The following is a 12843-nucleotide window of genomic DNA, read 5'->3' on the forward strand; positions in this document are numbered from 1 at the left end:
CAAAGCAAACTTGACTATACTGACCTAAATATTGATAGCACAGTTGTATGAAGAAGGACACTCTGGCCATCTGGCAGGGCTGTGGGGGTATATCAGACAAAGAAAGGTTTGGAACCACTACACTGTTTGACAACTTTCTGTATTTAAATGTTTCAATGTGTCACTGAAGCTATATCGCTCTTAAAATTAGAAAAATGTCAAATTGATTTTACATCTTCGACTGCACAAATACATCCACTAAAGGTATAGTGGGGTTGAATATGTTGTGTAACATTGCATTCATCTTGGTCTTCTAGCTGTATTGGCTTTTTATTGGTCCAGCTTTGGCTGCAGCTCAGTGTTCAAACAGCTTTATACCTAATGATATGCGTCAATACTTCATGTGCGCAGGCACATCGACACGTCATTTAATAAAAAGGATAAGTGTTTTTACTTGAGGTATCATTAAACACATAAAACATTGTCAGTCTTATCTTCTATATCAGAATTGTCCATAGCAGCAAATCAGATCTTATTAAATTGTTCAATGTCTTACCCAGCCTCCCCATAACATGCTTTGTATCTATTACATCTATTTAATCTGTCGCACACTGTATTAGCTTGCATCTTAACGCATTTCATTTCTAGCTTCTCCATTACGACCCTCTTCTCCCTCTTCTGTCTGTGCTTGTCTCACTGTCTGTCTCTCTCTCTCTGGGGAGAGGGCCGAGGGCAATATGTGCCGCTATGAATGATTCATCGCCCGCTGTGGTGTATGTGCTTGGACTAGAAAACAAGGAGGGAAAGAGAGGGTGAGGTAGATGGTTGCAGGAAGGGGAGATGAGGTGACAGGAGACAGAACATAGCCAGAGGTGGAGGACAGCAGCAGACTATGAAAAATAAATTATGAGTTTTGGGGTAAAACAACAACAAGCTTTTGGACCAGAGTAATCTACCTGTGTATGTCTGAGTTCAAAATGCATCATGCAAGAACCATGATGTTATACCATTAACTTTCTGCTTATTCTGGTCTTAAGGACAGTCGTTACCTTCATTGACAGAAGATTTCTGAAATGAATGTTCTCATTAAGGGTGCACAGTCCTCAGGGTGCTAATTGTAATTCATCATACTTGTGAAATCACATTTTATTGTCCCATTAATCTAAATACATCCCAGGCTTGTTTAGTTCTTTGTCTCATCTACTTTATCCCTCCTTTCATAGCATTTGCCCCCAATAATAGAAATAATTCTCCCAAAACACCTTCCCCATACACTCTTAACCTCTCATAAATTCATAACCAAGCAGAAAACACTCAACACTCGCTGAAGATGGGGAGACCCTTGAACTAACGCTATCTTTCCTTATCTAATTTCCCACGACCTGGAATAGATTATCTGCGGGATGATTAAGACCTGCTGAATAATTAAGTGGACAATAATGCTAATTCATGAATAATATATCTGTTTATGATGGCGAGGCATAGATAGTGGTTGCTGACAGGAAGATTGATGCTGTGGCATAGATATCATCTCTCCAGTGAGGGGATGCTGTTGATGCTGCCCATATTCATTAGGCCACTGTCATTGGCTTCAGTGCGTAATGACATACTTATGTATAATTTACAGGCACATCCCAAGGCAGGGCATACGTGATGCAATGGAAAAAACATAAATTTTTTAACAAGGCATATAGCAACCTACAGTATGTTCTCATAGGTTGTTACTGATCGATTCCTCAACCAGTTTATTTCTGTTGCATTTTTGATCTAATTCTCTCTGACGTGTAACCGTGTGTGTGTGTATGTGTGTGTGTGTGTGTAGTGAAGCACGCAGTATGTCCTGTACATTTTCATATGCACATGTATGCCAGCAGTCTGCTAAAGAGGTCTGTCACATAGGCAGATGGTAGACTTGACAGTAATGTAAGCATAGTGCTATGTATGTATTACGCGGTGTAATAAAGGCTTTAGACCTTGTGTAGGAATGTGTGTGTAGACATCTGTGAGAGGCGTCCCTGTGCAAATTTGAATACAGATTAACATGAACGTGTCAAAACAGACATTTGTGCATGTGTTATACGGACTGCACGCTCCAGCCTCAAACCCAATGAAACAAATCCTCCTTCTGTGCCACCCCCACCCTGATCCAGTTCAACCTACCGCTACATATCCTGTAGCACCCCGGCCAGTTTGATTACATTTGCGATTAGAGCCGTGGCCAAGCGATGGTGAATTATGCCGGAGCTGGTAGGTTGCTGTAGCTGCCACGGAAATGAAGCAGCGAGACTGTATTTGCCCCACTACCGCTGACCTTGGAGGTCACTCATAGAAAGAAGACATTCATCACTCTGACACATGGATGCTGTGGGGAGAGGAGGAGGAGGATGATGATGTGTGTGTGTGTGTGTAGCAATTATTACTATTACAGTATTATTCCACCCAACACTTCTGTGCTCCCAATAGTATTACAGCACTGACACATGTATTGTCTTTATTTCCTTACTTTATTTCCTTACTGTACTGTATTATCTACTCAGCTCACAGGGGGTATTCTGTGTGATGCTGTTGTTAGTTTGAATTAACTTAAGATATGTTTTTCAAACAAATGCTTTTTTTTGTGTCCCTTTTACCTCTCTCGCTCTCCGTGCCCAGTCTCTCTTTGTCACTTTGTGCTTTCTGTGCATATAATGATGAGTGGCAGACACATATCGACCGTGGCCGTTGTTGGCCCAAGTGTCTATTTGCTCATTAGAAAAGATTCATTATGTTACAACAGATTGATATCTCTGCCCCCAAGGACTTTAATCTCATCTCAAATGAAAATAGGAACAATCATAGCTATTGGTGGGGTGACACTCTCCACCCCCGCCCAAACAGCAGATTGACCTTGGCAGGTGTGGTCTTTGCTGACTTTGAAGGATGAGAAACTGACAAGTTTTCATAGCATATTAATGTGTCATCTCTTCCTCCAAATGTCTTCTCTCTGTGGGAGGGATGTGCTTCATATTTTTAGATATCTGTCTGCATTTGTGCTTTATTGAGTATACATAAGAAGATATAATGTTTCTCATAAGAGGAAAAGGAGGTGAAAAAGTGTATTGAAGATATGACGCAGAGAAACAAAGAATTAGAAAGAGTGGGGACAGGAAGCCTTAAAAAAAGAACAAAGCATTGACAAGGCAAATTAATGTTTGCCGAAGCTTAATTGTTCAATTGAATAATTTGAATCCATAAAGGCACACCATAATGTTTATGCATGCCATAAATCTGATTAGACTGCAGCTCTGGAAACGTAATGCAGTCTGTTTGGGGGGCTAATGCCCACCCACGCAGCTCGCGTCTGATTAGCTGCAGAACACCATCACTTATCGCTCTTTCTATTACCGCACAATCTATGAAGTGAAGTATGATGATGTGACAGGATCATTAAAGGAAGAAATTTGTCTGAATGAGGTTTGGTGGAAACAATGCTTACCATGAATGTTTGTTTTTGCTGATGATTTATTGTTACGTGTGAAGTACATTAATGGTTCTATGACTTTATTGCTGGAAAAACATATGTGTTTCTGACAAAGCAGTGCTGACCTCAGACCTATACTGATGGACTTCATGGACCCCGTCAAATTTGCAGAAGATTGACGCTGATTGAAGAAATGTCATAATTTACTCACGCTCATGTACATGCTCCAGGTAACTATACTGTCACCTGCTGTCTCACTACACTCCAGTGGATTTCAGATAACTGCTCTAATGTAGGAGTAATGCATCAATGCAGACACAGAGGAGGAGGAGATGTAGGCTAATGCAGTGTAGTAATGTTCTCTTCATTTGTAAAGTGAATGAATTACACGCACCTTGGCAACTTGTGTACCGATACATGTTTAGAAGTTTAAGTCTATTTGCTAATGGAACATCAGTGCACATCTTGCGCATCACATATAGCTTTCACATTCATATTATTGTTTTATTGAGTCCTTGCGCTTATCAAAGTGATTCAGTTTTTAAAGAAGAACATTTTCAAGTAAAAGCATTAAAAATGTGTGTACTCGTAATTTAAATAATATTATACTATTTTGTTATATTATCATTTTAACAGATGTATTAATGTTTAAGTGCAGTACACATACCTCACTCTTGACATTTAGTATTGATATTTTGTGCATAAAATAAACAAATTATTTATATCTTACCATAAGTTACTGTTACTCATGAGCCTATCAAGGCAGCATGTCTCTATGTGTGTATGTGATAAGTTGTGTTTCTAAACCGAGTAATAGCTTTAACTCAATCGATACACATGCCTCTCTGCTCCTGGGAGATCTCCCAGACCTGCCTCCTCTTCCGTAATAAATGACACTTTGATTGACCCACCTGCATTTCCCACAGGATCAGGTTGATATGGTAACAATCTGACCGTTGAACTTTACCATCTCCCAGAAAGGTCAGCTGGCCAGGGTCATAATTCAATTCCTCCAATTCGCATCGACTGGCTGCGTGCACTGATCAATGCTGCTAACGTCCACAGTGGGTCAAGGTCAGATTTATTTCTCTTCAACAACAGTATGTTATATCTTTTGACACTTAAGGGGAAAAAGACTGCCTTGCTGTTCTTGCTGTTCTTGCTGTTCTTGCTTTCCTTTTGTTAAAGTCAGGCAGTGTGTGAACATGCCCAAGGTTGCCAAATATTAGTATCACTATTTTAGATACATTTCCTATCCATATCCTGGTAATCCATTAATGTACAGGTCAAAAACATCTAGCCTATCTGTAGGATCAAAATATCTCTGTGGCCTTCATTTACAAAAACAATATCCGGAGTGTTACAGATGTTACATCAGAAGTTATTTGAGATATCGTATTGAAGTGAGGGTTGGCAATTAACATTAAATGAGACAAAACGGTAAGAGAAGAAAATACATTTACAGGTGTGTTTTTTCTTGGGAGTTAAATTGGTTAACAAGTAAATATGTGCAAATTGAGTAAACTATAATGATACAATGACATGCTATCTACTGCACCTGCACTCTAGCTGCAAACAATGGGCTGCTTTCTTTCTCAGATTTAATATGTATGTATAATGTATGTGTGTATATATATCTTATCTATATATATATAATATATATATATATCTACACATATACATACACAACTATGCTTTCTTCCATCTTAACTAGGCTGTGATATGCCACAATTATTTTATTGATGCCTGCTCATAAAAGCAACGTGCCATGACTCATTTTACTGTGATCTTCACCCACTTAAATGTCACGTTTGACTTTTTAGCATATTGTACATTTTGTAGTCCGAAAGGCCATGTGACACTTTGGTTTGTTTTCTGTAGGACTGTTCTTTACTTAAGAAATGTCTACTTGATGATTAATCAAAGGATTTTTGTTGTCTAGTTGACTCAAATAAATTTCAGTTAGAGATGCAAAAGCATTTCTTAAAATCTAGAGTTAATTTCAAATGAAAGAATATTTATGAATGTTATTGTGATGCCATTTTTTCACCCTAGAAAGACCACAAAAACAATAAATTGTCCACACAATGAGTGACGAATCAACAGAGAGAGGCAGATTGTATCTGATACTAATGAAGGATACACTGGGAACTAATTAGGAGAACCAGGCTAGTGCGTAGGCTGAATAAACAGGCATGCATACACAGGAGATCTCCAGGAAGACCCTGAGCACCATAGTAACACTACACCACCTCCAGTCTAGTCTAGCAGAGAGGCCCACTCTGGGATCAGCAGGAGAGAAAAGTGAGCAGAAGAAGGTAGGCTGTAAGGAAAGAGATGGGATAAATTATGGTAGTTACATTTGTGCAAAGTGTAGGGAGGCGGCTGTTATAACACGGTGGTCGATTTAAAAGTGCTAGAAAAGGGCATGCGACAGCAAAAGAAATGGACGAAGCAAGGCGAAACTGTGAGAATGCACGCCAGTTTCCTGTTTGCCGGCACAGCTGAGGGGGCCCTTTTGTAGGATAGTTCTAATGGCTCACTCCTCAAACACACGCACACATGCGCACTCTCACTCTGTCAGTCCCCTTATATGACCGGAAAACACTAGCAGCATATGCACATTGTGTGCTTGTGCAAACAGACACATATGGTTTTACTCATATGGTTTTATATTGCTACACACAAATCTTACACAGACCCTTCTACCTCACCAACCCACACTGACAGTGTTATGGATTTCGTTAGCAAAAGTAGCACATTAACCTTCAAATTAGGGCTGCAACTAACGATTATTTTCATTATTATTTTTATTATCGATTTAATCTTTGGGTCTATAAAATGTCAGAAAATAGTGAAAATTGTCCAATACCAGTGTTTTTAAGTCCAAGGTGATATGTCCTGTTTTGTCATTAAAAAAACTCATATGTTCAGTTTAATATCATCAAAAACAGAAAAGCAGCAAATCTTCACATTTGAAAGGCTGAAAACTGCACTTTCTGCAAGAGAAATTATTTTTCTGTTGAATCGTTGCAGCTCTACTCCAAATACCTAATAAGGATGCTTTCACGCCTAACGTTGTGCATTTGCCCGGTTAGTACGGACGGTTTGGGATGGTGTGAAAGCTGTCAGGTGAACTCTGGTGAGAACTAGACAACGAGACTAAGACCACCTTTTAAAAGGAGAGTCTCAGTCCGGTGGGTTGAGAGCAAAAAGGACCAACCACAGGATGTTATCCATCTCCTGACTATGAACTGTTCATGAAGTGATTTTTATAAGAGATCTGTTGAAGTGATATTTAAGATAATCCTAAAGTAAAGTATAATAAATGGGTAAACGATAAAGAATACAATATAGTAGACACTGAATAGTTAAATTAAAATTATTGCACATAATATGATATATTTAAGTAAATTATTTGGCAAACGTTGTAACAGGTATGCATGTATGTTGAGCTTGTGTCCTACTTCATTTTGGCAGCTCTTCATTAGAAGTGAGTGATACATAGAGACCACTCAGAAACCATCACCCGTAACGGTATCGTAAAAGATCCTCATTTGCGTCCTCTTTCTACATGTTCATCATTATTCATAAAATGAGGTCAAGTAGTAGTCTCAACACATAATCAGTTATTTCTTTGTGTGCTCTTTGTGACACCAGAGCAGCTAAATAAACACATACGGCATAGTGAAGTGCTGCATGATTTCCTGTCAGTTACCAGAATTAAATTTCCCCCTTTTAAGTCCATGTGGAGCAAATGATGCAAGATGAGAGTCACCTGCTTGGTTCATGTATAAAAACCAGATGGAACTAAAAGGTAACAATGTATTTTTTCCTTGTGAAAGCACTTAACATGTACATGTGTAAGTATCTTAACATCTCATATAGCATACATCTACTGATGCATAAATATGTTTAAACTTAAAACCTGCATGCAAATAAAGGCTAGTAGCGCAATATAGCTCAATGTCGCAGTAGAGCCAAACCTTGATCTGTGTGTGTTCCAGGCAAGTTGTCCGTTTCTGTGTAGAAAGTACCAGATTACTGACCCCATCATAGTTACTGTGTACCACAGCAGAGGCCTTCTGCCGTCACCAACTGTACCAGAGTTCATTTCTAAGGGTTAATTAGCTATTGTGTTTCTGTTCATGCCATGCGTTTCTAGCCCTATAAAAGATAGGGCTCAACATACATACACATCAAGGCTCACATTTACATAGCGCAATAAAAGATAACATTATTATAAAGTAGTGTCGCGGCAGTAATTTCATAACAGATTAATTTGCCGTTTCACATTCGCTTAATTACGCCCAGCGCTTTGTGTTGGAGAGTCATAAATTGCGGAGCGACCAGGGGGGAATTTATAGCAGCGTGCCGCTTGTCATCGTCACCGCCTCTTCTACACGTCTTATCCCAAGGAGCATAGCTTAAATGGATGCAGCAGTGGTGATGATAAACCACATTTTAAAGAGCAACAGGGGTGACTGCTGGATTTTGCAGTTGTGGAGTGTTGCACTATAAATTGTGCATATGAGCGTATCGTCAGTACATTTCTTTTCAGGGTACAGTGTAATCTGAAGGGTCACATAGATGTTTAAGAGTTACATTAATCTGGTGCCTCTGAATGTTGTGTGATAGACTTTCTCCTTTTACTAAAACACAGAGGTTAGTGGGTCAGAAATGTGTGTTCGAAGTGAATTAAAGGGTGTTTTAGGAATGTCTGGAGCGGTCTGGTTATAGCAGAGAGATGTTAAGTTGCACAGGGCAAGTCTGGTTATACAACAAATGGAAAAAGTGACTTTTTTTTAAATGTAGAAACGGGTTAAAGAGATATTCCTCCTCAGGGCTGGGCAATTTTTGACCAAGTATCTCTATATCGATATTGCAGGATTGACTATTGAGGCTTTCACAAAATATTTACGCAATTAAATTTCCCATGAATAATCATCAGTGATGTGGATATAGTGACCAAAGGGGTAAAAGTAAATAATGGAACAGCTGTAACAGTCTAGTATGACGTCACTTTGCTGTATTGCAGCCTTTTGAACCAGGGAAAGACAAAACTTATGCCATATTTCCAAAATCTAAGACGCTCTATCTAGTCTCATATCACGACATAACATCGATATATTTCCTATTCCATATTCCTATTTAGAATATGCTAAGTTTGAATAATTTATTTTTTGTGCCGTTTTTGCCTCAAAAGAACAGACAGGAAAGAGGGGATGACTTGCAGCAACGGGCCGTAGGTCAGACACGAACTGACCGCTTCCGTAAGGACTTAGCCTCAGTATATGGGTCACCCTCTCTACCTGGTGAGCTAAAGCGAACTACGTGTGATAATTCTCTCGAAGAAAAAAAACTGCAGCCTCTTGCTGTTTCTTTATTAAGCCAGTGTTGCAGTCTCCATCATTTTTCTTTGAATTGTATTGGCCCAGCGGGTGCTGCCCAGGTCAGGAGGACAGGACGTTCCACTCTTTTCTCTCTCTCTCTCTCTCTCTCTCTCTCTCTCACACACATCACTTCCTCTAAATCATAACAGACAGTGGAATCTGGTCTGCCTGCAGCTGTTGGCACAAAAGGCCAAGGACAGGGCAGTAGTGAGTTCATGGAAGCTGTCTGTCTGTCTTCCACCTGTCTTCTGAGAGCAGCGTGCAAACAGGCAGCCCTCCTCTAATCTGTCATCCGGCTCTTCTGCATGTTGACATTAGTTCTGACGAGAAATTAGCAATTTTGTTGCACCATTCAGATATCTAGTGACCATTTAATAAATGCTCTGACCTAAAATATATAGCCTTGTTTTCTTCACACTGTGCTGTCAGACATCAAGTGCTTTTAAAAAGTATTTCTGTCTGTTTAATGCAATGCAACGAGGGAGGGTTTTCCCTCTTAACTACAGTGTCATATTCATTCACTTCTAATTAAGCCCTTTAATCTTCTCTCTTGTGAGGCTCACTGCTCACATTTTAAAGCCCCCAAGAGGAAAGACATGGAGAAAACCCTAAAGACATGCCCCCCCCTTCCTCGCTCGTGATTCGTTGATTCTCTTTCTGCTGCCTCCTCTTTAATAGACATTTGATAAGGATCTAATCATTTCTAGGTTTCCCTTTTTGCTTCAATTAGAGTAGTGTACAATGACACTTTGGCAGCAACGCCAGATATACGATGCACTTGAAATACAGTGTTCTCCAGTCAAGGCTTTTATCACAGAGAATTTGTCAAACTTGGAGACACTTGAAGAAAAACGATACATTTTTGTGTTTGTATATGGGTTTTCATTTAGTGGAGCGGGTAACTCAATCTGCATCCTGCACATTCCTCCAGATTCTTTATTTCTTTTTTTTTAACTTGAATACAGAAGTTGTGACTGTACTGCCATTCTATTTAACAAAAGACCATGTCTATATGCCAGCGAACCTGCATGTTAAAGTAAAGGCAAGCATCCTACTGGACAGTGAGCAACAAGAGGAACAAGATGACCTTTGGTTGGTTTGTAAAAGCTTCATAACATGGCTGATTAAAAGCTCAGCTACGGAAAGCTTATAATCACTAACAAACTGAAATTTTGCAAGCGTATCTGTATATACTAAGAGCGAGGCAATCCACTTCGATTAATTGAAAGCAGAGTCAGCATGGTGTTATTATTAAAGCTCTTGGTAGACGTGCACTGATAGTATTGGAATCGGCAGTGATCCATCTCCCAAGCACTTTTACTCAGGTCCACATTTGAAGCTGTGCCAGTATCAATTGCTAAATGGCACGCTCTCTGCACAATATAACATTTTTCCAGGAAAATGCTGAATGAAGTTCCCACCAGCAGCACCTTGTCATTTTGTTTATAATATGTAAGGCCGCTTGCTTTCAGTTTATCACCACTGCTGATATTTGAAGACTTGTGTGCAATCAGGAATATTTCATTAAATTAAATTGATGCACTTAACCTGAAATTGTTCCTGTAATTGTTTGACAACAGGTACATACAAGGCATCTGACTGAACTGAGTATTACATTTACTTTAAATGCTACTTGCATTGGCCAGTCTACCTATGAAAGTATAAGGTTCTCATGGGGGTCCTGAACAGTTGTTATCTATGGACCTCTAATCATAAAACACAGAAGGATCTTTTATCTCCAAGGTCATGTGTCTTGTTTTTTTCTTCTTTCAACTAAGAGGGAGACGGAAGTAGAGCATCAATGCTCTCCACCCTCTCCTTTTTTATTTTATACGCCTACCTTCAACTCTGTGATATCTTCCCAGACAACCTCTAGGTCTTAAACAGTCAGTCAGTCATGCTATCATCTTTTCTCTTAGAAAATTAAGACCCCTTTTAAAGTGGAAAATGGAATGTCTTCCTCAGCGTGAAGCACACACAGCCCCAAGGCCACGGTTTGATGTGCATCTTTGATGAACTGGGAATTCTCCTGTGCACTCGCACAGCTGAGGACTGTGTTTTTGCAAATAGGCTGTCAGAGCAAGTGACTCAGAGCTCTTTTTACTCAATTCCACTTTTTTTTTCTGCAAAGCACTGCCTTGTGAGACTCATGCTTAATAAGTCACACCTTGCTGACGCCAGAGGGTTTCACTTTGTTTGTTGTTGTCTCCTGGTCCCCTTCATAGCTAGATCAAATCTATGATTTTCCTCATAACCATATTTGCAGTCATTATAACAATTTGCTTTAATGCATCAAGCACTTTGATGTTACTAAGTGTGCAGGACTTGTGTCATTGCCGTGGCATACTATAGGCAAATAGTGTTGTCATTATAAGCGGATTTAGACCCAAGCTGGTTTCAGGCAGTGAGACTCAAGCTCGCAGTGCAGCGCTTAAGGGGGTGGAGACTGTCTTACACACACACACGCGCACACACACGCACACACACGCACACCATTCTTTTCATCACCTCCCTGCCTCCTTCCCTTCCTCCTGTACGTCAGCTCTGTCTTTCGCTCTCCCTCCCTTTCCCTCCTCGCCTCCTCCCTCTGATTGGCTGATAGAGCAGCCAGCTTGCTTCCCCCTTCCCCCAGCTTCCAGAATAATCTACGTCACACATCAGAGAGTCCCAACTGTATAACGATTGCCTTCATAACTATTATTATGCATTGCGGCACAACCACAAAATCTTCTGGTTTTTTTTGTTTAGCTTTTTTAGAGGAAATCTGCAAGGAAAATTGACCAGGTTATCTGTCGCCCCTGATAGAGTAATGATGATGAAGAGGATAATAGTAGATCACTGTGAATTAAGGAGAAAGGGAGAGGAGAGCACTGGAAGGTGGGGAGGGATGTAGCACAACAACGGAGAGGAAATGGAGCAGATGTAGAGAAATCCGATGAGAGGCGAGCTCCAGCTCTCGAGCTTCCCCCCTGATTCCTGAGCTGCAGGGAGAGGGAGACACACAGACAGATGCGGATGAAACTGGATCAGACCATGCAGACTATGGTTGTAGCCTATAGAGGGGCTGCGGTACGGGGTGCAAAAATTACAGAGGGAACCACCACCCCCCACACATCCATGACCGACAAAAACATACACAGAAAAATGAGGAAAATAAGTAATTAGTTGTTTTACACGTCTGTCATTATTTACAAGGCTGTGTGAATGTATACTCCACGACACCATCCTGTGCACTCCCCTCAGTGTGGGCCTCAGCATTACATAACTCTTTGTTTTTGTGTGTCGGGCTGGCCGCATGTGTGCGAGTTATTCATTGCTTCACTGCACACACTCGGGACGGCAGCCAGTGGCGAAGCACAGCTCTTTATAACTCATTTCGGCCACACAAAGATTTTCATTTTCTTTTGGTTGCTGTCTTGACATGGTTTTTTTTTCTCTCCTTCCCCCTCCTGTATTTTATTACCAGCAAGAACTCAAATACCATTTTGGCTGAGTGCATTTTGTCAGATTAGCTGATGTTTGGGTTTGTTGTTGTGCAGTAAGTGTAGGTTTAAAACACATTTCTTGCATCCGGTTTACATTGTAGTTTACCAGTTTATTCTATTATGTAATGAAATATACTGAGGCGATTATCCAGTGTCCTTTGTGTCCCATGATGCATCTCACCCAGCAGCAGCTCTGTGACCCTAATCATCCCGTTTGACTTAGTGGTGACCTCTAACCTTGCACTTCCACATTCAGCTACAGTATATTAGCCTGCTTAGGACTTCACTATTAACAGCTTTGGCTTCTTTTTTTGACATTGTCTAAAAAAAGAAATAAGGTGACATTTCTTGTTTACAGCGTGCAGACCTGAGTGTGGAGCTTGTCTTTAAAGCAGCTATACTGGAGTAATAACATATCAAATGATTATGTGTAATGTGATAGAGGCATCACTCGTGGTGATGAACATCATCATTATAGTATTATGAATTATAGTCCGACCCTGAAGCTTTACAGAGCTTTATAGCG

Source organism: Cottoperca gobio, chromosome 8 (genome assembly GCF_900634415.1).
Source record: "Cottoperca gobio chromosome 8, fCotGob3.1, whole genome shotgun sequence".
NCBI lineage: Eukaryota > Metazoa > Chordata > Actinopteri > Perciformes > Bovichtidae > Cottoperca > Cottoperca gobio.